The sequence below is a fragment of the Balaenoptera musculus genome, chromosome 7, assembly GCF_009873245.2.
Source record: "Balaenoptera musculus isolate JJ_BM4_2016_0621 chromosome 7, mBalMus1.pri.v3, whole genome shotgun sequence".
NCBI classification, from domain to species: Eukaryota; Metazoa; Chordata; class Mammalia; order Artiodactyla; family Balaenopteridae; genus Balaenoptera; species Balaenoptera musculus.
This window is the reverse complement of record NC_045791.1, coordinates 111,248,397-111,275,084: the sequence shown is the minus strand read 5'-3', so window position 1 is coordinate 111,275,084 and position 26,688 is coordinate 111,248,397. Positions and strand designations below refer to the sequence as shown.

The following is a 26,688-nucleotide window of genomic DNA, read 5'->3' as shown; positions in this document are numbered from 1 at the left end:
AGACATAAAAAGAAACAAAAAAGAACCAGACTGGGGTGACTTCCCCTGTGCTCATACCACCTGCTAACTGACAATCCCAGGACGCAAAGAGTTTCTATGGAGAAGAACGGCGTCCCCGGAGCTCTGTTCCCCAAGAATCCACGGACCCCGTGGGGAGGGAAAGAAACATGAGGCATTTAAGACCTCAGGAAATACACCTATCAGGTCCCGCTTCCGGGAAACACTACCAGGAAACGTCTTCCATCAGGTGAGAAGTAGCTTGGGCTCTGTCTCTGCAGGCATGGCAACAAATGATCTAACAACCCCCCACTGCAAACCAGACAAACAGGTAAGATTCTTGTGGCCAACGCTCTTTCTGTCCCAAGAGGGCAGGGCGCTATTCTTCCCCAGCTGGGTCCCCAGGGTCTGGAGCAGCGCCTGGCACACAGTAGGTGCTCAATAAATACCTGCTGAAAGAGGGACGGCAATGAGGAGGTCAGACAGACAGCAGAGGTGAAGGTCAGCCAGGTGACCAGGAGCTCCAGGCTCCCTGTAACGCCCGCGCTCTGTAACGCACTCGGTCTCCCGTGCGTTCTAAGCGTCTGCCCCTCAAGACCAGCAGGGTCGCCAACACACGGAAGCTTGTGAGAAATGCAGACGGCAGGACTCGCCCGGAACTGAGGAATCAGCACCCGCACTCTGACAAAATCCCCGTTCCTCGGAGATGCTCCCCGAGCAGGAAGAAGTGGGTGATCGTGCGCAGCCTACATCGTCCGCATCCCTGGTCAGAGACGTGAACCGCGGCTGAGATGGGCTGTGGCTGCCAGGGCCACGTGGCTGGAGAAACAAGGATTCCAGCTTCAGGATGCTCCCTGCTGGGGGCGGGGCCCCGCCGGCAGCCAGGCCCTGAGGCTGTGCCAGCCGCTACACTCCTGCCTGAGAGCCCCAGACACAGAGACCCCCCCGGGGCCCGCCCGGGACGCGCAGTGGACACAGCAGTGCAGCCAGCCCGCGTCCAGCTCGTCTGGCTGCACCTCGGTGATCACCCACCTGAATGCGAGGGCAGCAGGGGTGCCAGCGACAGCCCCCGCAGGGAGTCTGGGAAGGATCACCCACTCAGCCGGACGGGTTTTCTTCTTCCCTCTGGGTAGGGGATTTGAAGAGACCACGGGGCACTGGGTGCAGGCAGGCGCTGGACGCCTCCCTGCCGCCTGCTGGCCTGGCCGGGATGGGCAGTGCCAGTGGGTGGCCAGAACAAAGCTCATTCCCCCAGAGCCGCTTGCCCCGAGGCTGTTTCTGTGACAAATGTTTGTGCAGGGACGGGAGGAAAGAGGGGTTTTGCTTTCGTTGGAGAGAATGCGAAGCTTTGAGCAGCGAGCTCCAATCAGGCCTGGATAACGGGAAAGCACGTCAACAGGACGCCCTCCCTTAGGGACCAGCGGCCGAGGCCTGCCGGGGCAGGTGCCAGGCTCACCTGGGCGATCGGAGAGGCGGGGGTCCAGTTGCCCCTGCACATGCGGGCCCTCTGTCTTCCCAGTTCAGGCCCCCTCCCTCCCTGTGGCCTCTGGGCACCTCTCCTGGCTGTGAGCCGGGCCTGGAAGCCCCGAGGGGCAGAAGGGTAGAGAACTGGCAATGCCAAACGACAAAACGGACCCCGTCCCAGTGACTATTTGGGAATCCACTTCTAAAACCTAGAACGGCAGGAGGGAGCCCCGAGGGAGCCTGGAGCCATCCTCCCGTAGGCTGGACTCTATTAAGTGCAACTTGATTTTCAAAGGAGAAGTTTAAGGACATATCCCTGTGGGGCGAAGGAGGGACAGACAAAAGGCAAACTGCTTCCTCTCCCAGCAAATGTAAAGCAGAAAGCACTGGGCTTGTGAGATTGTTGCGTTTTTACAAGGTTCCTCCGGACGGCTGTCCCACCTCCCTCCCTCGCCCGGTCCTTCCCTCCCCCTGCGGAGTCCCTGCCCTTTAAGGGGCTGTAAGTGGTCCCTGAACCAAGCAGCGGCTGGGAAGGCAGGACACTCTGGCCTCTCTTTACAGGCCCCTGGGCCCTTTGTTAAAGAGTGGGACAGAAGCTGCAGCCATGTGAGTCCCATTAGGCCAGTGAGAGGCAAGGAGGTGGCAAATGGGGCCAGAGTTAAGACCCAGAGCTTCTCTGCCGGGGGTGGCCCGTCCCTCCTGGACAGTCCTGCTTTCCCGGGGACGGCTGGGTGGGAGGTATCCCACCACCATACCACAAGGCTCCCAGGACCCCCAGCGGGTGGAGGGGCTTCTGCTGCCCTGCGGGGATGCCTGAGCCACTGCCTGCTCCTCTCGGCTCTGCCGGGACCTCAAAGATTCCAGGACCTGCGCGTTCAGCTCGAGTGTGACTTTCAGGACTGCTGCCCGGACACCGGCGCAGACTGTGGGTTCCAGAGGGGCCGTTCCCGTCTGTGCTGGAGCCACCAACACCCCCTGTGCTCTCTGCCCCCTCTGTGTGTCCCAGACAAGCCCCCTGCTTGCAGACGCCACCTGCCAGGGGCCCCTGCCCTGTTCAGGGTCTGGGGTCAGTGGAAGGGTGAGGAGGGTGGGGACAGGTGGCCCCTCTCTCCAGGCTCCGCGACTCAGACATCTGACCCCAGCCAGCCCGCCGTGCGTGAGAAAGAGGAATCCTCCTTGGAATGACCGCGTTTATGATGCCAGGACTTTTCTGTGGTTCCCTGGTGGCTTGCAGGGGAGCTGTTGGCCTTGCTCCTGCAGGGGACCGCAAACTTCACGTCCACTTAGAAGTGGAAACAGTGCTCTCTCCCCCTCCCTCCCTCTCTCTCTCTCTCTATCTCTCCCCCGGCCCCGGCTTGGGCTTGGCTTCAGTGACTCAGGCTATGTCTGCAGTGACCTGTCTGCCATGGGGAAGTGGCCCTGAGAACAGGCTGGGGAGGGGGCATGCTTGCCTCTGGGTGTCCAGGCAGGTCCCTCCTACTTGGTGCCTCCCAATGTCACTGCCTGGAGACAGCGCCCTGCAGAGCCCACCCCCGGCAGCCCAAGACTCCCCAGGGCCAGCCCTGCTCAGTTCCCAGGGGAGCTGCGACAGGAAGGCCAGGGGTTCCCGCAGACCCATCCTCAGCCCTGCCGCGGAGGGAGACCGTCCCATTTCTTCTCCATGAGTCACGAGACACGAGACGCTGCAAAGGGTCCTCCCACGTTGCAGAGACAGTGAGGGCGAGCAGTCCCGAGTTACCAGAGACGAGGAGGATACAGCCTCTTCCGGGTCCACAGGCCTCCAAACCCAGGAACTAGTTTAACCGGTGAATTATGATTTCTCCAGATGTCACTACATTCAGCTTCCAAGTAAAACTCCCGAGTGTTAGAGGGTGGAGTAAACAGTCACCCTGCAGGCGCCCCATTTCAGGCTGGAGGTGCAGGAAGTGCCTTTAAGGATGGTCCATCCAATGACATCATTTCGGAGGTGAGGAGATGGGGGCCTGGGGTTGGGGGTGACTTATCCCAAGTCACCAGGCAGGTACAGAATCACCAGCAGAACTCAGGTCAGCTAAGCCCTGGGCCGGAAATCCCTCCTCTCCCACGACCGACTCCATGCCCGCAACACCCTTCACTCGGGTCCAAACCTGGGGGCACCGAGTGAATAAATGTCTCTGCACATTTGACAAAGGAGTATCTGAAGACACAAGTGTCCCAGTGACGGCAGCACCAGCTCGAGAGGATATTAACTGAAGGGTTTCTGGCATCAGGCATCCTGCTGGACGTTGGCATGTAATGATGAGGAGGGCCTGCTCCCTTGTCCTCAACCAGTTCATAGTTCACTTGGGGACAGACAATAAAATAAATTATTACAACAAAAATGTAATGTGTGCTAATGAATGTATAATATAGGTATGTAAAGGTCTACAATTATTTTACTTTAAAATACAAACAAATATTATAAATACAAATGATTATAGCAAAATATCAGAAATGTTACAATAAAAGGCACATAATAAAAGCACAGAGAACGTAATGATTAAGTTTCCAGGGCTTCGGGGAGCTCTTCACGGGATCAGGGGCTGGCGCTGGGTCTTCAAGGAGTCTGGTCCTGGGCGGGAAGGGGCAAGGGCCCCGTGGGCAGAGGCGAGGGGGCACAGACACACGCGAGGTGGGCTGGAGGAAGGTGAGGATTTGGGGGTAATGGTGAAGGCAACTTTTGGGGGGGTAGAGATGGGCAGGACCCACAGAGCAGTGGGGAGGCAATGAAAGGGGTAATAAGGAGTGCACCGCACGATGAGCTGGGCTTTCCCGAGATAACGGTGGGGCGGCCCCAAGGATGCCAGGACGCGGAGACCCCGGCGGGGCCTGGGTGGGGCGGCCCCCCCTTGTGGTCCAGGAGGAAAGGGCTGAGGACCCTGGGGAGACGTAGCAGCGCTGGAGAATCAGCAAGAGGTGAGCGGTGACCGAGGGTCCAGCTCGGGCAACAGGAGGAGTCGTGACCCCAGGGACTAAATAGGGGTCACGAGAGAAGGTGCTTTTGTGGGGAAATAAGGCGAGTGCTGGTCGGGCTGAGTTCTCAGTGCTTTCGTGACACCATGAAGGCTAAGTTCACTCAGCAGGATGTGTGGCTTGGAACCCCAGAAGAGGGTTGGGGGCTTCAGATTTATGAGCAAGACCCTCCCCTTGGAAGGGATGAGGGTACCTTGCTGTGCTAGGATTTGGACCCAGGCCTCTGGATCCCAAACCTGGGCCTCATTCTCCATCTCTGAGCCTCCTGTCGGGGGCAGAACTGGGGGTTGCAGGCCTTTAGGGTCACACTTTCAGGGGAGGTGGGGAGGCTGAGCGGGGACCATCTGGAAGAGGCCGGAGGAGCTGGCCGGTAGCGCCCCATGCTGGCCGGAGGACTGCATCGCAGGGGAGAGCTCCGACCTGCCCCTGGCCATGGGGGCGGTCAGCAGGTGACCTTGGGGAGGGCAGGTCCAGTGCAGTGGGGACTGGGCTGGCTGCGAGCAGTCTTCTGCACGTTTGGAGCACAGAAAGCATGCCGGAAACTGGCTTCCTACATGGACTCTGCCCTCATTTCCACGTCTTCAACATAAACACACCCAGGCCTGGAGAGGCTGCAAACCCGTCGGGTCACAGAGCAGAGGAGCGAGAGCTGGGAATGAAACCCAGACTCCCGCTGTCTCCAGAGCGTGCCACCCCATCTCTCACGGGGGAGCACGGCCTGGAAAATGCGAAAGAACGTTTCCCGCAAATGATGAAACATGGGGGATAGAAACACTGTTTCCAGGAATGCATCGGCGGTGAGGATGACCTCTGCTTGACTTCTGCCAGCTTTTAGTTCCCCGATTAATCTCAGAAAAGTAGGCAATTTTTAAAATGCAAAATGGTTTACAGAAATAACTGCACCTAAATCTATTTTATTGGGCCCTCTTTTTTCCAACCACCCAGAAAAAAAAATATGCTACTTTTGAAATATTATGCATATAGGTGTGCACATCCAGAAGAATGCAAAAACCTTACTAAGAATCCTACTATGACCCAATCCCCGGTCCTGCCCATCTCTGGGAACCCTGATTTTGGCAGCCTCTTGAGATATGGGATTGATTTTGACAAACCAACAGCAGCCAGGGGGCCCTGGCGGGAGGATGTTCTTCTAGGCACAGGGATATGCCAGCTTTCCGGAGACCAGCCAGGGGCTGGGCTAACCCACCCCTTCGGCAAGGCCTTTTGCTTCCCAAGCTCTGGATTCAGTTACTTTTAGCCCATTTCCTAGTCTCAAACCTCAGCACCACCTGAGCAAAACTTATCTCTGTTGGGAAACATCATACTCAGAAATCGACCAGCCCACACTCAAGCGTGGAAGGGCCTCAGGGGTTCGGGTAAAACTAGCTCATAGAAACAGGACGGGGTGAGTGAGCGACCCCCAGCTGGACTGGCCACACGGCTGTGAGCGGCCAGGGCTGAGGTGGGAAAGCACTGACCCTCCTGGTGGAGGCCAGCCCCGGGGTCCCGAGGAAAGGTGTGCGCAGTGGGCTTGGGGTGGGTTCCACGGGAGCAAGTCAACACCCCAGCACGTGGTGAAATAAACCTGAACGTGCGTGTTTAACAGCCGATGAGAGCTGAAGGGGAAGGGGAGTGAATGGACGGTCCACTTAGGAGGTAAATGGCAGAGAGACGGTAAGCGGTCCACGAACAAGCCCGGCTGTTAAACGTCACCTCTCGCACTTGCAGGAATCCAGCTCCTCCTGCACAGCCTGGCTCTCTGCCCCCAGCGGTCACTAACTCCAACCGAAAGACATCCGATGGGCCCCAGGACAGGCGCTCAGGTGTCTCAGGGCAAACGCAGAGAGAACTCGGCGTTCCTAGACCGGCCACCTCTCCCAGGCAGCCCGCAGGCCCCGCCCGCCAGCTCCCGGCCCCAGCGAGAGGGCGACCCCCCCGGCCTGTGGCTCCTGTGTGTCTTCCCGCTGGGCTTCCACGTGCTGCCACAACCACGGCCTCCTGCTGGCGGGTGAAGCCGGCACCCTCCTCGCTCACCCCGTAGACCTGCCCGGGGAAGGACATCTGATGGACTCTCCTCTCACCCCCAGCTGACACCTGGGGGCCCTCAAGCCCCAGGGGCAGCAGACACAGAAACAGAAGTCAAGTTCACGCCAGCAAGCCACGAGGTAAGTCTGTGAAGAATCTCGTACAGATGCTCCGGCTCCTGGCAGCGAGGGAGTGGGGTCCCGGGGGCATTAACAGGGCGGTCTGCTGTCAGCCGAAGAGGATCAACCGGGGGTCCCCATCCACCGGATAAGGTCAATGTTACCCTGATGATCTTCAAAGCACCTGGAGTTGGTGTCGCCTCTGGAAAAAGCGTTAGATATTTCTTCCTAAAAAAGGCATCCATCACTCTCCTTCCAACGAAGAGCTGCAATTCCCAACCATTTGCTTTTGAAATTCAAACTTCTAATTTCGCAATACACAAATCTAAGGGCTCCTTTGTCTGCACTGAACCTAGAAGGACCTGTGAATGTGGGCGATAGACTCTGTTCTTTTTAATTGACATACAGTTGATTTACAATGTTCTGTTAGTTTCTGGTATACAGCAAACTGGTGATCCAATAATACACATATATATTCTTTATATATATCTACTTTTCTTCAGATTCTTTTCCATTATAGGTTATTACAAGATACTGAATATCGTTCCTTGTGCTATGCAGTAGGTCCTTGTTTATCTATTTTATACATAGTAGTGCATATCTGTTAATCCCAAACTCCTAATTTATCCCTCCTCCCCGACCCTGCTTGCCCCTTTGGTAACCGTAAGTTTGTTTTCTGTGTCTGTGAGTCTGTTTCTGTTTTGTAAATAAGTTCATTTGTCTCATTTGTTTTAGATTCCACATACAAGTGCTATCACATAATATTTGTCTTTCTCTGTCTGACTTCACTTACTATCTCTTATCAGCCCACTGGTAACCGCCCCGTGCCGACTGACCCTGGGGACTGAGCAGTCCAGTCTGGGAAGGGCAGGTCTTGGGGGACAGGTGCTCTCAGGGGCCTCCTTGGCCTTGGCTTCCATGCCAGAGTTTAGAGTCACGCCCTCATCCCAGACGGCTCTCGGCCCCCAGGGCCAGGTAAAGAGATACACAAATACTTTCATTATTGCTCGATTTTTAAAAATCCAAATTTCCTGGATTGAAATCCCACATGTATAAATTATAGCAGGCTCAAATAAATTATAGCAGACTCAAATAAATCTTACGGAATGTATTGTGTTTTCAAACCGTTTTTGAGTAGGAAAAAAGAAAACCCTGAATTATTCTGTATTTTCCCACACAGCCACAGAAGATGGCACGAATGAGAAGTGACCTCCCGTGTGTGTACGTGCATTTCCGGAAGCAAACCTCAGTGGGACCCCATGTCCTAGATGGTGCGGTGACACAACGTGTCCCCTCTTTTCTACAGGCTTCGTGGAACCACTGGCTCTTCGGAGCCCCCTCCTAAGCTGGGGGCTGCCAGAGCAAAGCATCTGAGAGCAAACAAAGCCCCTCCCTGGATGCCCGGACAGGGAGGCGCTGACCTCTGCCCCGGGGCTGTGACCAGGCCTGACGCTGGGAAGTCCTGCAAAGGCGGTGCTGCCCAGCATCGCTGAGCCTGCAGGCTGGGCCCGTCTCCCCTGTCTATAAAGTGGGCTGGTTCTACCTGCCCCAAGTGAGTGAGCACCTGGCACGTAAGGGATGCTCCCCTTGTGCTGAGAAATCCATGGGGGGGACGTTACAAATGAGGCCACTGGCGCTCAGGGACGGAATCCTGTTCCGTGTCACACGTACCGGCTTCCCTGGGGTTTGGGATGACGGTGCACCGCAGGCTGAGAGACTCAGGTAGCCTGACTTTACGGTACAAATACAAACAGAGTTTTCTTTGAAATGCGGCCGCTCAACAACTAGCATCTATCGCGCACACAGCGTGCGTGGAGCTCTGCTGTAGACCCGGCAGGCGGGATAGACGGGGCAGAGCAGGGCCGAGGGGCTTCAGGGCCTTTGGTACTTAGACAGTATGCGTGTTTGTGTGCGTACACACATGCCATCATATCCCATATACCTGTGTATATATGTACCACATATACACACACCCCCACACATGTACGAATATCATGTACAAACACTCAGACGCACAACGCCGCACCCTTCTCTAAGGAGGGTCACCTCTGTCCTGAGTCTGCTGCAGTCGTTAACTACTGAATTCACAGTTTGGGGGTAGAGGTGATGCAGTCCCATTGGTCCAAACGGGCCCATCGCACGGAAGTCGGCGTGAATTCGGGGCAGAGTTCGATCAGACCCCGCTACTCTCCTGGGCGTGACTGCTCAGTGCAGCTCCACGGCTCCAGGAGTTCTGGGGACGGCTGAGCACTGGAGAGCAGATGCAGAAGAGCCTCTTTGCACCCTGGAACCTGCCCAAGGAGACAGGACTCCCTCTTCTTAAAAGAACGTTTTCAATCACTCAAGTGCCAAGACTTCCCTTCTCTTCCTTTCTGGAAGAATCAGCCTGACAGTCAGTCGTGCAAATCACAGATGCCCATGTGACAAGCAGAGCTGTGTATTTCCCAAATATCCCCCTGTATTTTTGCATTGATTGCAACAATACTCCTGAGTTTGAACGCCGGAAACGACTACTTTAATTAGAAAGATAACAGCGCTAAGACCCAGAGACAGGGGATGAGACCTTGGAGTTATGACCAAAGCAGGGTAGCTGAAGTCTGAATATTTGCTATCACATTTCTGACCAAAGCAAAGGCTACACTCCTTAAGCGGGAATCTCCCTTGCATAATCTGCCCATTTTTAATGCATTTATTTACCATTTGGACTCCAGCTTAACATCCTATAGTAATTTCTTTTGCCGAGACAGACCCATGAACATGGAAAGCAGTGTTGATGTCAACGTTTATAAAGGGATTCGGCAGCTACTTTAAATCTTAGATCCAGCAATCCACCTTCCCTTCCAGACTCTCTTTAATCAGGCTTTGTCAATAAATAGGTGAGATACAGATGTTCTGTGTAGTTTTAAAGAATTCAGGTTGAATCCACTTTAAAATAAAACACTCTGGAAGCACATACAGAGGAGGAAAGTTAACAGACAGAAGAAAGCTTTAACAAAACCCCGAATGGAGGCAGGACTCTGCAAATCAGCGAATACACCTTGAACCAAAGATAAGAATTCGAATAATGCTTAGGGGAAGCACAGAACAACCCAAACGCTTTCAACATCGAACAGGAGTTACTTCAAGGAAATCTGGGGTATAGAGGCTCACGTTTGGCAAACAAATAAATGAAGCCACGGCTACACTCTGAAAAAGTTTTATATGTTAAAAACTTTAGTGAAAAGTGCCTTTAGAAATTGAGCTTCTCCCAAGATGAACCTGAAACAACTTAGTTTAGACAGTTTTCCCAATGCACACACCCATTTCGCAAAGCAGAGTAACCACGTCTGAGGCTCCAGGACACGAGAGAGACCCCTGCGGTGTCAGACTGTCTTCCCTCTCATCACAGGGCTGGTCCAGTGGGGGCGAGGGTGGCGAGGCTGCAACTGCAGACAAGGTCCCGCCTCTCCCGGGGTGACGTGTGGTCCCTGCTCATCCAGGCCGGCTGGGGCTCGGCTCCACAGGTAACTCAGGACTCGGGCTGGCAGGGTCTCCACCGTCTTGTAGCTGCACCGTTGCGGGCATGTGGCCTTCCAGCCGCTCGGGCAGTGGAAAACACACTGAGGTGTCCCCCACTTCCTTATGGAGATGCTCCGGAAGCTCACTGGCTGGAGCCGGTCACCCTGCCCAACCGCAGGGTGCGGGGAGTGGGAGGGGGAGGGCCAAGCTTTGGTGGTGCCGCTGAGTCGGCCCCAAGGGCCAAGGCAAGGTTTTTGAACAAAGGTTTGTCCAAAACACAAAAAGTCGGTTGTAGATGGTCACTTGGGAAACCATCTGATCATGTGATTACACTACTTTCTCCAAATGTGGGCGTCAGAGTCCTGAAGGTTGACGGGTAGCAGAATCACGGCTGGGGAAGCTCAGTGTTTTGGGGGGAAAGGTGCAGACAGCCAGATACTGAATGAATGTGTGAAAGAACTTAACTTTTAAAAAAACAGTCATTAAGGTCAGCCGTAAGGGCAAAACAGCAAGGCGAACACAATGACGTGAATCCACGTTAACTTGGTAGCAACGGGGTCTCACTCACGAGCTCACACCCTGTTTTATTGAGATGATGTGGCGGCTGGAAGGGTGGTGAGGTGAGTTGTTACTCGGCTTCGAGGTGCCGCCCCTGCTTTCCTCTCCTCCCTCCAAGTGACAGGCCACCTGGTCCTCAGGACAGCGGCAGGCGTCCTTGGTGTGAAGTTTCCGCCGGGACGGTGACTTCAGGAGGCTCGTCGTGCTGGAGGGACCCGCAGTGTCGCTGCTCGATGCCCCAGGGTTTTGTGAAGGGTCCTCGCTGAGCTCAGAAAAAGCTCCACAGGGCTCGCGTGAGCTGGCCTTTCACTGAAGTCCTCTTGGCACCGCTGCCCTGGGGTGTCGTCCTCGTCCAAGCGTGTTCTTAGACGTTGCTAATGTATTTACTCCAAATTTGGTCTTTCAGGGCTGCCTGGACAAATGCCTCTCCTTCTCCTTCCCGGAAGTCACCCCGGTCACTTCACTTCCAGGACCAGGAGGTGTGGCTGGGAGACCGGCTCCGGACGTCCCTCATGGGGAAGCTTCTCCTGCTGGTGGGGCTCTGTGCTGAAAACAGGGTTCCCACTGACCAGACGCATGACTCTTCCACTGCCCCCACCTCGCCTCCCAGCCCGCTCACCCTGTTCAGCTCATGGGCATCACCAAGAACCGCACACAAAATGGCGGCCTGGGTGCCGTACACACACCCAACATCCCCCTGGCTCCAGAAAACAGCCTAAAAGTTGGCTCTCTCACATTCTGAGTGAGGTGAACTCAGGGTTGGATGAGGGATTACCGCGTACACTGTGCTCATCTTCAGAGCACCAGCAACCCTATGGCATCTTCTGGGAAGGAACTTGGATTCTCCCTCATACCTTGTACTGTGGACTAGAGAAGCAAAATCGAAGCTATTTAGTGAACCAGAAAGATGTGGAAGGAAACCACTTTCCCCGCCAATATAGTTTAGTTTGAGTTTCAGGAACTTTAATTGTTGAGTTGAAGGCATAATTAACACTAAGTAAAGCTGTGACCTTGGATATTTACAGGGGTTCAGGGGTTAGTGTCATTTCACTAGCAGCTGGGGACTCAGATCCCAGGAGAGGGTTTAGGCAGGCGGGAAAGCGTGGGAGCCGTGCTGTCGGTCTTTAGAATAAAGTTCACGGCACATTGTACGTCTTAGCGGGAAAACCATTAGCTTTTATAAGTTAAGACTGCAAGTTAAAATTACAAATATACTTTAAAAATGTAAAAACCACCTTGGATCCCTTTAGGAAATGACCCTACAGTGTTCAATAATATACCCCCACCCCGTCTCCCCAGGGCTACGTGGCATTTACGATCTGGTTTGCAGGATTCTCGGAGATCTTGATGGCGAATTCTTATCATCACCCTCAAGATCGTCAGACGCAATCTCACCTGCTGACTGGCGCCAACCCACAGGACATCGGGAAGGTACAGTCCCCAGACCCAGACATCCTCTGCTGGGCTGTGGGCTGACACAGCAGACACTGAGGACACTGCATAGCCACAGGGGCAGAGTCATAAATAAAATTCCTGGGCTGTATTCTTTCCTTGGTCAAATGTGCACAATAAACGCACGAGAGGCCAGCTTTTCACATTCTGCCACTTTGCCTGGATTAAATAAAACTGGCTGAACCCGGCAGCATGTATCAGGGCCTTGGCGGGTCACCCCGTGGGCACTGGGAGGGAGGTCGGGAAGAGTGGACCACGCCCAGAGGAGGGGCCCCTCCAGCGCCAAAGACGGGCCGAGAGCAAGGCGGGGACACTCAGGACCAGGCAGCAGGGACCCAGAGCAGGAGGTGGCACAGCTTCCCCCCATCTCCCGTTTGGGAGGGTCTGAGCACTGAAGGCGCGAGAAGCTGACCCCAAACCCTGAGCATCCCAGGGACGCGTCTTCGTGTGTGTTCTACACTCTGCCACGTCTTCTTCCACAGATGACACTCAGTGGGTGACCCCTTGGCCCCTCTGCCTCCTTGCCCACCCCGCCCAGGGGAGGTGAAGCGGCGGGACCGGTGGATGGTGGAAGGGGAACTGAGTGCAGGTCCTGGAACCCCCTCCTGGAGTGGGAGCTGGCTGCAGGGAGGGCGCTTCCCATCCACCCTCCAGCAGCTCCCCCGACTCCCAGGCCCTGCGGGGAGGCCCACCTTGGTCCAGCTCTGCCGACACAGGGTTGAGTCTGCCTGACCCTGGGACCCATCATCTGTAAAGAGGCGGGACAACCTACCCCAAGAGGAGTTTCAGAGCCTCCATGTTGGGACTTGCCTCAGGGCTCAGGCTGCTTCGCAAAGGAAGGTCCCATCAGGCCCCGCTAACCCCTCCTGTCTCCCCTTTGCCACCTGCTGTCTGAGTGACCTTGGTCACGTCTTGTCCCCAGCTGCTGGACCTCACTTCTCCCAGGTGGAAGTGGCTGGAGGTCTCCACGGCCCTGGGGGTCTGGTGATTTTTGAGAATCTTGGGGACAGCTGAGAGCTCACTCGCACGTCCCCGCGGGGGCACGGCTGGCATCTGACAAATCTGTTTTAAGACCTGGTTAAAGCTGTGGACTCCTCTCTCTCCCCAGAAGATGCCCAATGCCGTGAGTACACGCATTGCCTTCTTGGGGAGGAGGCTGGTTTAACCGGAATATTTCTGAAGGGAAGGAGGCTAGAAGGAACCCAGATAAACACCGGGGGACTGGGGGGGAGGCGAATCGCATTTAAAGTTGTGGGTCCAGGTGGACTGAAGCCAGACATGCCGCCCACGGACCCCTGGCTTCACGGAGCAACTCTGATCGGAGAGAAAGGCCATCGATTACTGACGTCTTGCAGACGCAAAAGGAGAGAAAAGCCAGTGCCGTACATCTTACAGCTGGGAAACCAGTAAAAACACAGCCCTTCAGCTTTCCATTCCTGAGAGCCACCTCCCTCTCCACAAGGCAGAGACCGCACCCCCCCCCAAAAAAAACCCCATCCGGTCCCCTCTGGACACCCCAGGAGCTGGGGTGCATCTGACCCACCTCCCCCCGGGCGTCAGAGTTCCTCTGTGGCCAGGCTTCTAGAAAACTCTTCTGCTCAAGCGCTGAATGTTTTCCCTGATCTGTCTTCAAAATCCCAATCCTTTTCTTTCTGCTGGAATTAAAAGCTGGTGAGCGGTGAAGGATGGGCTGGCCGTCACTCCTCCTGGGTCTCCTGTCCCTGCACTTCCGCTTTCTCTCCCTATTTCTCCTATTTAACGTGAGGAAAGCCAGCCCAGCTCCTCCGAGATGAGAAGCTGGAGGAGGGAGCGTGAGGTGGATTTTAAATCCGCAGAGAATTTAAGATGAGTGACGTGGCAACCCCACCGTCTGCACTCCCATGGGCCTGCCGCCCCACCTGTGCTCACAGGTCCCCGCTTCTGGGTGAGGACAGGCCACAGGGTGACGTCAGTGGTCGGGGGGGACAGTCCCCAGCCCCGCCTTCCCAGTAAGACAGGATTCGCACAAATGCCACGCTCTCCTCCGAGGGACATCAGGCACCACAGGCAGAAAATGGAGCCCCAGAAACGCAACAGCCTTGTTGAGGTCTCTAGAATTAGCAGAAAAAAACGGATGCTGGAGGGAAAGAATCATCAAAGAAATGCTCATGTCCATCTCGCCCCAAACCGCCCCTTCCCTGAGTCCCCTGGGGCCATGCTGACCAGAGGGCGTCCAGCCCTGTCTGAACACTCTCGGACTCAAGCTCTGAGGATGTGGTAGCCCTCTGCACGCCGGGCAGCTCCAACCGACCAACGTCTCAGGTTCTGATCCCTGGGCCTCACCGGACAATGCCCTGGGCCCATCACACAGGAGGTTCCACTGTCAAACCCAGATGCCCTCGGGTGCGTGTCCCCTGGGAGCCTGGCTCTCCCTGGGCGCACACCTGGACCAGTCTTCCTGTCCCCCCGCGGCCCTGGCTCTCAGCAGCTGGGACTGCCCTGGGTTTCTGCAGAGCCCCTCGGGAAGCATCCTTCTACTCTGTGAAAAGAAGCTCTGTCTTTGGAGAGCTCTTACGATTGAGTTATCACTTCTCAGCGATCCAAGCAGATTCGTTCCCTGAAAGCTCCCTCACATGGAACAAAATGAATCCGTGAGTTACAGACAAATTCGCTCCTCCCAAGGAGTTCTCCTCATGAATTTAAGTGCTTTTACAGATCATTAACTCCCTGGCCAAGAGGCCAGAGCAGGGAGGAGGCTGAGCTGGGTGTTGGTAGCTGCAGCCCCGAAGGCCAATCAGAGCTGGGCTGAGGGGCTCTGAAATGACACCAACAGGAGTCAACGTTCACCCAGATTAAATCTACACGTGCTTCTGAGCGCTGTCTGTTTCGTGAGGCCGGGCACCCTGGCACAGGGAGGGACACACGGCTTCTGCATTTCTGTTTGGGCCACAGCACAAAAGTGGAAAAAAGTCCTCATCTGTTTTCCAGCCGCCGTCTGATTTCAGGTCCCGGCAGTTTGGAGAAGGCCGGTCAGTGCAGGTGGGCAGCAGCGCTGGTGCAGAAGGGCCGGGGCTCCAGCACTTCCAGGAGAACACAGAGCTGCCCAGTTTGTCCCACATGGTGCCCCGGGGTCGGAGGAACTGGGCTGCTGGGAGCGGAAGGTGAGAGCCGTCGGGAGGAGGAGGAGAGCAGGGCCCGGGGTGTGCACAGGGGCTCAGAGCCAGAGGCGCCTGGACTTAAATCCTGACTCTGTGTGCCTCTCTGAACAAGACAGTGTGAGAGAGAGAGAGACGAGACAGAGAGACAGAGAAGGGCGTTGCCTGACTCGTGGGGGTGGTGTGGGGCCTGCGGCGCATGTGGACGGGAGGCCCCAGTGCACTCAGGTGGGCACCGTCTCCTCCCTCCAGCCCTGTGATGCCCAGGGTCCCCATCTGAAGGCTGAGCAGCTCCCCAGAAAGCACCCTGCACATAAACAAGGGCAGACACAGAGCTCCCACTGGGACTTGCACAGAACTGCAGGCACCGGAGATGCTCAGGACGTACTTGCTGAATGGAGCTGAGCTGAGGTGGGGCAGAGGGTTCGCAACCAGGGAGGCGAGCCCGTCCCAGCTCAGGGGCAGCGACCGCATGCTGGGTGGGCACATCCTCCAAACCCAGCCCAGGTATGAGCCGCCGCAACCCTCCCTATGGTAGAGGCCGCTGCAGGCATGGGGGAGTGAGTGGGTCACGGGCTGCGTGAGGAGCACGGGGGTGGAGGGGCGCCGACCGTCCTCCGTGCCCCCATTAGATGGCACGAGTGCACGGGGCTTGCTGGCTGGACGGGTGAGCGTCCACTGCTCGCTCAACACTAGCAACGACAGTAACAGTCACGCCCCTTTGCTCTCCCTGCCTGAATGTGTCAGCGGCCCCAGGGCTCTGTCCGAGATCCTTCTCTGCCCACCGGGCATACGGGGGCTTCCCTCCCTCCCCGCCTGAGTCACTCCCCACCTGGTGGCCTCCCTTCACCCCGTCTTGATCGCCAACGTGGAGACCTGCGCTGCCATGAGCAGGTGAACCGCAAACAAGAGCCCCGAGAAAGATCGCTGCTCCTCCCTTGTGGGGAGTGGCGTGTCCTCTGGCCTTGGGGTGCCTGGTCCAGGGCTGCCGGCCCTAGGAAGCCCTTCCCGACCACCCCCCCCCGAACCTCCCCTCCACGTGTCCAGCACGCTTCCCACCGGTACGACCTGACCAGGGGCCCCGGTCTGCACAGCTGTGATGTCCACAGCCCAGGGACCGGGGCTTGACTCAGGATGAGGTCCCGCTAACCCCTGTCTAGACGCCAGGTCCCTGGTTTCGGGGGTTGGAGGTAGCACATCAGGATGGCGGGGGAGTGATTTTCAGCACACGCCTCCCTAGCTGGGCGTGCTGGAATGGGGAGGGGGCAGCAGGGCAGAGAGAGGACAGAGTACTGTAGAAAAATCTACAAACGATTCCCATGTACATCCCCCTCCCAGCATTGGAGAATGGCTCGGCATCCCCGGCAGGAGGCTGTGTGCGCGTGTGTGTGCGTGTGTGTGTGTGTGTGTGCTGGACAGGATGACCACAGGGCACACTGGCTGAAGTGAGACACTTCTGAGAATGACAGGGGCGCTGTTACTGATCACGCTTGGAGAACAGGAGTGAACCGAGATGGTCCTGGGGATGTGGGCAGGGACGGTCACCCTAGCAACAGGGCATCCACTTCTGACCCTCCACCTCCACTCAGTCCAGCGGAGCCCTGGTCACTGACCTCACCAGGACGGCACTAACCCCACACCTCTCCAGGTGCTCGGGTCCCTGCAAGACCACAGGCTCAACGGGGAGAGAGCCGTGTCCACCCACAGCAGTGACCCCTTCCTGCTTTCTGGCGCCTGCTGGGTTCTTCCTCTGCACGGAGCACACTGTGCCACTGATGTTATCCACTTAGAAGTCTTTTAAGAATTATGGTCTCACTGTCATTACTGGATGTCCCAGCACTTCCGTGTGATCACGTGCCCTCACTTGGTATGTTTCACAGACAAATTCTCACCGCAGCCTCCAGAAGTAACATTGAATGCAATGTAAAAGTGGGCTCCTAAAGGTGGTGGGCATGTGGGGTTTCCAGCTGAAAGCACCGACCCCACCCCGCCCAACCGTCGTCCTGTCCCCTCCATGAGATCTGTCCCCACGGCCACGCACAGCTTTCGGGCCATGATTAAGATGAAATCCACACAGTCCTGGGGAAACGCTTCCGTTCTGTGTTATCTCCGGAAGGAATAGACTCCACATGAAACTGGGGACCTCTACCTCACCTGGAAGACAGATCAACTTGGCCCTGCCACCTGCACTGTCACGAGAGGAGTGGAGAGCAAAGCCCGCGTCCCTCTGGCCGGACCCTGACGATGGCCAGGACCCGGGAGGGCCCTGACGGGAGGGGCTCGGATGCCGGCGGGGTTGCCCCCTCTCTTTCTTCGCGCTGCCCTGGAGTTCGCAGTCTTTGGTTGCCCTCTGACTCCAGATCAGAACACTGGGGGAGACAGTCAAGTGCAACTGTAACTCCAAAGGCAAGAGTGGGCTGTCTGCAGGGGTTCCAGACGGGCTGCGACAAAAGGCCAGCTGTGGGGCCCAAGTCCCGCAGAGATCCCGGGGTTCACTGTTGAACCGCTGGCTCAAGGTGGGGTGCAGCCGGGGAGGAGGGCACCTCAAGAGCTGGGGGCCAAGGTCATTTGCAGAGAGCCTGGGTCTTCACAACCCCTGTGACTATTCCTGCAAGACCTGGCAACCCCTCTTTTTTGGAATTACACTCTGAATAGTCCCCCCTCTACCTATACCTGGGGATGACAGAGATTTGGGGTGTTTCCGAGCTCTCTATGGCCCTACCGCATGCTGTTTTCTTCTGGTGCCCAGCCTGCCCCCGTGATTTCAGTACCGGAGCCCTGAAATCCCACATCTGGCCACCCCAGCCTTCCTCCTCACGTTTCCTTGTCATAAATTTCTTCTTTCCGCTGTCTTCGTCTTCCCTGCGTCCCTGACAATAACTTCCTTGAAAAAAAAATTACATTAAACACAGGAATTAATTTGAGAAAGAAATGGCACCTTCACAATCGTATGTATTTCCAAACAGCCTCACAGTAAGCAGAGATTCTCATTCAAAAACACACTGTGTTGGATTCCCCAGCTAAGAGATGTTCCTTCAAAAAAGTCCTTCACTTTTCTTGTTAAGGATATAGGAGGTGTTGTTTATTTTTTGTTTTTACGAATGGCATCTTTTTGTTTCATCATATAACCTAATTGGTTATTGCTAGCGTATATGAGGGTGTTCTTAAAATTTATCTTCACTTAGTAATTGGCCTCCATCCTCAATGGCTTTCTTGGTTCTAATGGTTCTGAACGGATTTCTCTTTTTGGTGATGGAGAGGGGGGCAAGCTTCCAGGTAGATAATTGCTTTACCTCGGAATAATAACATCGTTGCCGTTCTGCTTTCTAGTCGTTCTGTCTCTATTTCTTTTTCTTGTTTTACGGAATCATTTAAATGTTCCAGGCAGTGTTACGACACAGAATGTTGGTAAGGATGCTCTTGACTTTCATGCCAAGGCAGTGACTGGCACATCAGCTTTCAAAATAGGTGCTCTCCACGAGGGTGAGGACAAATCGTTATCGTAGCTTCTGGAGACTTTAAATACCAGAAAAAGAGATTTTAGTATCAGAAATGCATTACATTTTCTCAGATGCATTTTCAGCATCTATTGAGATGATGATATTTATTTTCTTTCTTGACTGTGGATGGGCTGAATGGCATGACTCGGGAGGATTAGGAACAATGTTAATGCTTCTGACACTTATTGACAGTGTGTCAGCTGGTCTTCTACTCCATAAATAAAACCTCCTTGTCATGGGCTTTATTCTTTGGAAACCTTGCTTAATTTATTTTTCTTATAATTTACGTAGAATTTGATCTAAGTTCCTAATGAGACAGGCCTGTTTGTTTGTTTCTTTTATCTTCGACAGGTTTTGGTTTATCATTATGACAAACACTGAGGTGTTTTCTCTTTTTCTGAACTAGTTTCTGCGTGATGTTCAAGACGGTCCCCGGCGGGGGAGGTTTTTCCTCAGTCCCCGGGGGAGCGGGCACACCAGGGCTGCTACTTCCTGCCTGAAGGACCCTTGAAAGTAGAAGGGAGTCCCCCGGACAGAGCCCACCTGAAGCCTGACGTTTCTGGAGGCACTTCATGAAACATTTGACGACCATTTTTTCCCAGGCTTTGCTCCTCCTGATTTCGAAATTCTTAGAAGGGAGGAAAGTTACAAGCCATTGAGAGCCCCTGGTCCCCGTGCGGGTCCTGCCTGGGGCCATCTTGGCTTCCCTCTAATGAGGGCTCGGCCGCTGCTGCGTCTCCCAAGAGGCCCTGGTCACCCTCCACAGGCACCTAGGGGACCGAGGCAGGGGCGGGCGACACGGATTTAGTTCTACCAGCCCCCTCACCCATAGGCAGAGAGTGGATGGGGACTTGAACCCACCCCTCCAGGCATCCTGGTGCCTCCCTCCAGCCCTGCCAGATGGGGGACCCCCCCAAGAAACTGGTTCCCTTGTCTTTTATTGACTTTTTTCTCTATTGCATCAGAATCTCCTGAGTAAACGTCCACTTGGGACTGAGATGTGAGAGTCCAGGGGTCTTTGCCAAGGATTGGTGAGGTAACCCTTCCATCTATTTATTTATTTTTTTGGTACTTGGGGACCGGGTAGAAATGCGCAGACACCCATGATCCCCAGAAACCGGGCCGACGGAAACCGGGCCTCCTGGGAATTGGTCTGGCCTGATTTACGGCGTTCCCGTGAGCCAGGTCAGGGAGCTGAAGTTCACGGCATTTTCTTGGAACCCACGTATTCCTAAATGTCCAGCTCACTGCAAGCCAGTCCCTCTTCCAAGGTGATGTGCAATTCTGCAGTTTCCTAACAAGCAACAAGTGCCAGCTACGTGAAAATAAAGCAACCGGGATACACCCTGTGTTAGAACGCTTGGCCACCATCACATAGACCTTTTTTTTTTTTTTAACTCCTATTTATTATCTTTATTAGTTTCATGTTTGAAGTGCTTCAAAGCTTAATTCTACCTAAGTTAACCAGCTCCCCAGTATATACCTCCTTACAAAATTAGATTATGATTTACGCAAAGGCTGGGAAATGACAGCTTGGGCCTGGACCAGGTCCCCTGCTGGAGGGCAGGCAGCACATAGACCTTTACTTTTCTCTTCTTTGATCTGCTGAGTCGATTCATTTTTGTCCCATGCAGGAGGCTACTGGAGGAAGGGGAGTCTGTCCCAGCGGGTCACACTGTTGGAGGAGTCTTGGAAGTGGCCTTTTATCCTTGGCTAAGCCCTGCAGCTGGGCCTCCCCTCTCATCTGTCATCAGGGCTCCTTGAAGGGCCAAGTGTCCACCGTGTCTCACCCCAGAATGAAGAGACAGAGCCGGCTCCACTGTGGCCTGAAACCACGACGGCCTCCAGATGTCCCATCTCCCCAGCCAGGGTTTGCCCACTTGAGTCAACCCATTTAAGAGCTGGGAAAGCCAATGAAAGTATTTCCTATTTTCTGCACTGTTTCCTGAGTCTTCTGGTAGTAAGAAAATAGATCACTTCAAGCTGTGGATGCCCTGCCATCCTTCATTCATTCTCGTGCCTTCATGCATTCTACACCAAACCATGGAGAGAGCGTACGTGAGTACTGGCACTCCACAGGGAGGGGTCCAGTGTGGCAGAGAGAGAGGAAATAGATCGCAGTAACACAGGTTCACCTGCACCTGGAGGGCTCAGGAGTATGGGAGCCCAGGGCAGGTACCTCTCTACCTGCAGGCATCCGAACGATGATCACCTTGGCCTCGTCAGGGAGGAAGCCACTGTAGGTTCTCCAGGAGAGGAGAAAAGGGCCAGAACGTGTGTCTTCAGAGAAATACCTGCTGGCAGTTGGAAATGGACCAGGGTAGGGGTTGGTGCAGACTGGCACCCAGCAGGGAGAAAGTCAGTGGGCCAGTGTCCAACCATGACACAAATCATTGCAAAAGTTCAGCCTTTTGCTTAGAAGCATAAGGGACACTGCAACGTCTCCTCGGGCTGCATCCTACCATTTTTTCCATTCTTTTGCAAAAGAAGAACATTAAATAACTAAATTGGACTTTTTAAGCCCCAGTAATGTGGGACTGAAGAGGAACACTGCACTTGCAATTAAGACAACCACAAGAGGAAAGGCGAGGGCTTTAAGCAAATGAGGTTTCCATTGTACTGGACTCGGTAACGCAGGGGGCGTTAACGAAAGTGCCCAGAGACAGCCGTGTCCTCACACTGTGGCTTCCCTTGAACAGTGGTGGCGGCTAACCGCCCCCCATCCACCCGGAGTTGCCAGCCTCGGTCCGCCATTCCTCAAGAAACCCGTCATTTGGGAAGATGTCCCCACCCATCATCATCTTGCCAGGGGCCCCGCGTCTTCCAGAAGGGCTCCTAACTTCTCCAAGACACAGACCGAGTCCCAGCCTGGTGTAGAACTGCAAGTGAATTATGATTTTTTTCCCTGAAGAAATATGATCAGCAAGATTAGAGCAAGTTACAAAACAGCTTTGAGAGGATGCAGAGTCCCCAGGTTTGGGGATGGGGACAGTAGACCAGAGAAGCCCAGGCTTCCAGCCTCTCCCAAGTGAGAGCTGAAAAAACACACTTCGTTATTTTGTTTCTGGCGTTGAGATGTTCCAGAACATTCCTTACAGGCTCACTTATCAAATCTTTCAAAGATAAATGTGACTTTTGGTCGGGTTTGGCTTCTGTCTCCCCGGCAGGGTGACTTGGTAACACATAGTTGTGTAGGGGGACATGCAGGTGTGGATTTCTGCTGTCTTCCCAGCCTGCCGCCTCCAGCCAGCCCCACCCGTCCCCCACGCACACCCCACCCTCTGGGTGCTCTCAAGCTCCGTCCCCTCCACGTGGGGCTCCTCTGGCCACTCCCTGCCCAGTCCTGCTAACCCTTGATCTTGGCGGGATCCCTCACTCCATTCAATCATCTGCTCAAGTCGCCTCTTCAGAGAAGCCTTAAGTGACCGCCGTGACACCAGCCTCCTGCCACCCCCCTCCCCGTCCCCGGCTTTATTTTCCTGGACAGCACCTGTGACTACTGACCTGACATCTGCTTCTTAGTGTGTTTCCTGCCTGCTGTCCCAGGCCAAGCTCCGTGGTGGCGAGGACCATCTTTCTCTTCCCGGAATCCCAGCCTCTAACTTGGAGGCCAGCACACAGACAGAGCTCAGTAAATTTCTGCCGAACGAAGGACCGAGTCCACCGAAGTGCCGCACCTTTGTCTGGCCTTCCCATGACGTCCAGGAGATAAATCCACCGCTTCTTTGTTTGCAAACCACTATCACAGCACGCTGACATCCGGCATCATAACTGGTGGCTTACCTATCTGTCTCCCTGGCTGGGTGGGGCGGCGGGGGGCAACTCCTCCACGGGAGAGACCAAATCATGATCGCCTTTAGTCTCCAGCCCCAAATATAAGGGCTGCAAACAGTCAGCGCTCAACAAATGTGTGTGCAATGTGAAGTCAGGGCTCTGAAGAAACAACTGCATCGCATAATCCCCGCTATTCTGAACTACCCCACGCAGTGTGTGCTCTGGGCTGTATGTCTGCGACCTCAGATTTGCCACCTGCAGGAGGGGGGAGACACGGTCCAAAAGGTGAACTGCCGTCTGCCGGGCCCGACGTGCCCGCCTCCCCCACCCCCCAGGCATGTCTTATTTCATAATTCTCCGTTCCAAGAACATCCAAGGCCTTTTGTTTGAATGACCTTAAAGATACACATCTGCATCAAAGTAATAGACATTGAATGCACTAAAAGAAACAGGATCCCACTTCCCTCCATCGGGTTGGCCAAAAAGTTACCAAATCTAAATGCAGATGAACAAAAAAGATGCCTGAGTCCTGGCCTTACAGCTCAGACCACTGTCAGCCCAGAATTCCTGCCCCTGGAAGGAAGGTAAAATGAGCAAACCAAATGGCTTTTGCCTGGGCCAGCCTCCAAGTCCAAGGGCCCAAAAGTTGGCCAAGACTAACCCAAGACTCCCAGCTAGGGACCCTCAGGGGGATTTGACACCAGCAGATCGTGCAGGGAGCGGGCAAGGCAGGACCCTCGGAGGGGACCCACTGCCCAACACCTGTTCCTCTTCGCATCAATATGACAGAAACACCTCCTGAAAGTTTTTTTTTTTAAATAATTGTAGTAAAAAACACATAGCATAACATACTACTATAGATAACCAACAGGGACCTACTGTACAGCACAGGGAATTATACTCAATATTTTGTAATAACCTATAAGGGAAAAGAATCTGAATATATATGTATTTACAGTATCTTGTTAGTTCAGGTGTACGGCATAGTGATTCAGTTACACGTACGAATATAGAACATATTCTACGTACGTATAGAATCAGTGAATCACTGTACCGTACACCTGAAACTAACAAGATACTGTAAATCAACCATATTTCAATTATCTTTAAATGTGAAAAAAAAATACAGAGCATAAAATTTACCATCTTTACCATTTTAAGTGTATAGTTCAGTAGGGTTTAGAATATCTACACAGCTGTGAAATCAACCTCTAGAACGTTTTCATCTTGAAAAACTGAAACGCTATACCCATTAAACAACATCTCCCGTTTTCCCCTCTGCCCAGCCTCTGTCTTAGGAGTCTGACACTCTAGGGACCTCATATAAGTGGAATCAGACAGTATTTGTCTTTCTGTGTCTGGCATATTTCACTCAGCCTAATGTCCTCAAGGTTCATCCATGTTGGAGCCTGTGTCAGAATTTCCTTCCTTTTTAAGGCTGAATAGTATTCCATCATATGGATAAACTACATTTTGTTGGTCCATTCAACCCTCAGTGAATATTTAGGTTGCTCCCACCTTTTGGCTGTCGTAAATGATGCCGCTATGAATATGGTGTACAAATATCTCTTGAAAGACCCTGCTTTCAGTTCTTTTGGGTGTTTACCCAGAAGAGGAGTTGCTAGATCACCTGGTAATCCCACCTCTAAGTTGTTGAAGAACCTCCATACTGTTTTCCACGGCAGCGGCGCCCTTTTACGTTCCCACCAATGGTGCACAAGGGCTCCAGTTTCTCTACCTCCTTGCCAACACTTGCTGCTTTTCTGCTTTGTGGCAGTAGCCATCCTAATGGGTGTGAGGTGGTACCTTACTGTGGATTTGATTTGCATTTATCTCATGATGAGTGACGTTGAGCATCTTTTCCTGTACTTGTTGGCCATTTGTATATCATCTTTGGAGAAACGTCTATTCAGGTATTTTGCCCATTTTTAAATCCGATCTTTATCGTCATTGTTGTCAAGTTTAGAAGTGCTTCATATATTCTGGACATTAACCCTCTCAGATACACAATTTGCACATATATTCTCCCCTCCGTAGCTGCCTTTGCACTCTGTTCATTGTGTCCTTTCACGCACAGAAGAGTTTTAAGTGGATGGAGTCCCGTTTGTCTATTTTTGCTTGCGTTTGTCTGTCTCCTGAAAGTTTTACTGAGAGAGCCCAGATTGTTCTTTTTGGACGGGTAAAATTCCATCTCCATGGGATAAACAAGCCGCAGCAGCGGCAGCCGGTGCCAGCACTTCTTGTGAAGTCCCTCACGCTCTTGACTGATTTCCCTCCTGTGCCCTCGAGTCCACGGTGCCCCCCTCCTCAAGTGAGCCACGCACTCGCTGCTGCCTCTCCGTGGAGTCCTCCCCGGCCTCTGCCTCTGCGCAAAACAACTTCACCTTCAGGCATCTGCATCCCCCATGCCCACTCCACATGATCTGATTGCCCACGGACACCACGGTCCACCCGCGCCGACCACGCGGCGTCCCCCCATCACCAGTGTCAGCGCGGGCAGGGCCCACAGCGCAGGGCGTATGGCTGCAGTCGTGCTGAGCTATTGCATTTGTTCCTTCTTCATCCCCTGCCTCTCCACACCCCCACCCCATCGCCGGACCGTCTTTGGGACTTGGTGGGTACAAGCCCCGGCACACAGGGCTCCCCCAGTACTCTCCAAGCCATCAGACTACGTCCTGTCCATGCCGAGCCCGGATAGCCACATCTGCGTGTTGGGGGGGACAGAGGAGAGCATGGGGGCCCTGGTCCCAGAGAATCACCCAGCTCAGAACACAGCGTATCTCACAGACAGAGCCACGGCCAGAGTCGCTTTGCTGCCCACCCCACCCCCCAGCATCTTCTGTCTTCTGAGGACCAGCTAGGGTTCCTGTGGTCCAGCCGCTGATGGCGTGATGGAGTGACGTTGAGGAGAGGAGACCCCAGTCCGGGCTGATCCTGCCCACAAGTTCTGTGTGACGTAGCACCCTCCCCTTGCTGAGACCCACTGCCTCACCTCTGAACCAGCACCCACTGGGCTCGGGTTTTGCCCAGCGTGTACCAGCTCCGGGCAGGTGGCAGTTTTGGGGCTTGGAGCCCACCAGCTCTAGACCCCACCCCAGAGAAGACCCCTGGGGCCTCGGCAGATGATGCCCAAGGGCCCTGGAGTCCTCCGGGAGCCTCGGGCTGGTGCAGCCAGAGGGGCCCCAGTGACTCGGGCTTACGTCTGAGGGACTCACGTCTGGTCTATGTTGGTCTGTGTTTGTCAGGAGAGGTGGCCCAGGAGTGCCAGCCGCCTCCCCGGGCTTCCGTTAACTCCATTCCTTCTTTCAACCATCCTTTCACTCCCTGTGAAGAGCCTCACTCGGCTGCGGGGGGGCCGGCCTGGTGCCTCGGTCCTGCCGGGCGTCACATCTGGCTCCTCCTCTTTCTGGCCCCCACCTGGCACATCCCTGCCCTTTGGTTCCCAGGTGTCCTCCTGCCCGCATCATCCAGGCCTTTGGGGATGCGCCCAGAGACCCCTGGGAGGGATGCTCTGCCCCCGGCCTCCCAGCCCGCCCATCAGCTTCTTTCTGGTGAGGACGCTGTTGCATTTCAGCCCTGGGTTCGAGGCGTTTCCCAGGGGCGGCAGGATGACGTGGAGCGCACAGCTGGCGGCTGTCCTGTCCACCCAGCGCTCAGCCTCCGGATGCCGTTTGCTGGCAACTAGCCCCGAGCAGGCAGGCCGGGCATTCCGCAGCCCTGCGGTAAATGCTCTCTTCTGTTTTCCCGAAGGGTACCCAGCCTCGACTCTCTCCCATCACAGCCCACCCGACCCCAGGAGCCGGGCTGGGGTTCTCCTTATTGCGCCCCTACCTTCAAAGCCACTGCATAAAGCCTGGTGAGAAATGGGTATTTTACTGAGTGTGTGTGTGTCTGTGTGTTTGTGTGTGCTGAGGGCAGAGGAGATAGCACATAGTGTACAGCACTTCAATCCTCCAATCACAAATCACAACCCCGCCCCCCCAGATCCAGATGTATCTCGTCCCGCTCTTCTCCCCTCTGCTAGGATGCACTGAAGAAGTTTCTCTCCCTCTCTCTCTCTCTCCCCCCACTTCCCTCTTCACCCCTCCTTCTGCAGAGAGTTCAGGAGCTGTGTTCCCTCCAATGTCACAGCCCCCTTCCGGCAAACTGCCACAGGCTTCTAGGATGGGAAGGCTC

General features: G+C 54.5%; 1 protein-coding gene across 4 annotated transcripts in view; it reads right to left on the bottom strand.

Moving 5' to 3' along the window:
* The window catches only part of TWIST2 (twist family bHLH transcription factor 2), a 50,101-nt gene that overhangs the window by 5,320 nt on the left and 18,093 nt on the right, over window positions 1–26,688 (bottom strand). The window contains exon 2 of one of the 4 annotated variants that reach the window (XR_005020710.1): window positions 2,329–3,782. The exons of 1 other annotated variant lie outside the window; for it this stretch is intronic. The gene's annotated coding sequence lies outside the window, so the exon portion shown is untranslated. Of the gene's footprint in view, window positions 1–446; window positions 871–2,328; window positions 3,783–11,066; window positions 11,199–26,688 lie in introns of those variants that run through there. 2 more of the 4 variants (XR_005020711.1, XM_036858963.1) reach the window with 2 other exon arrangements.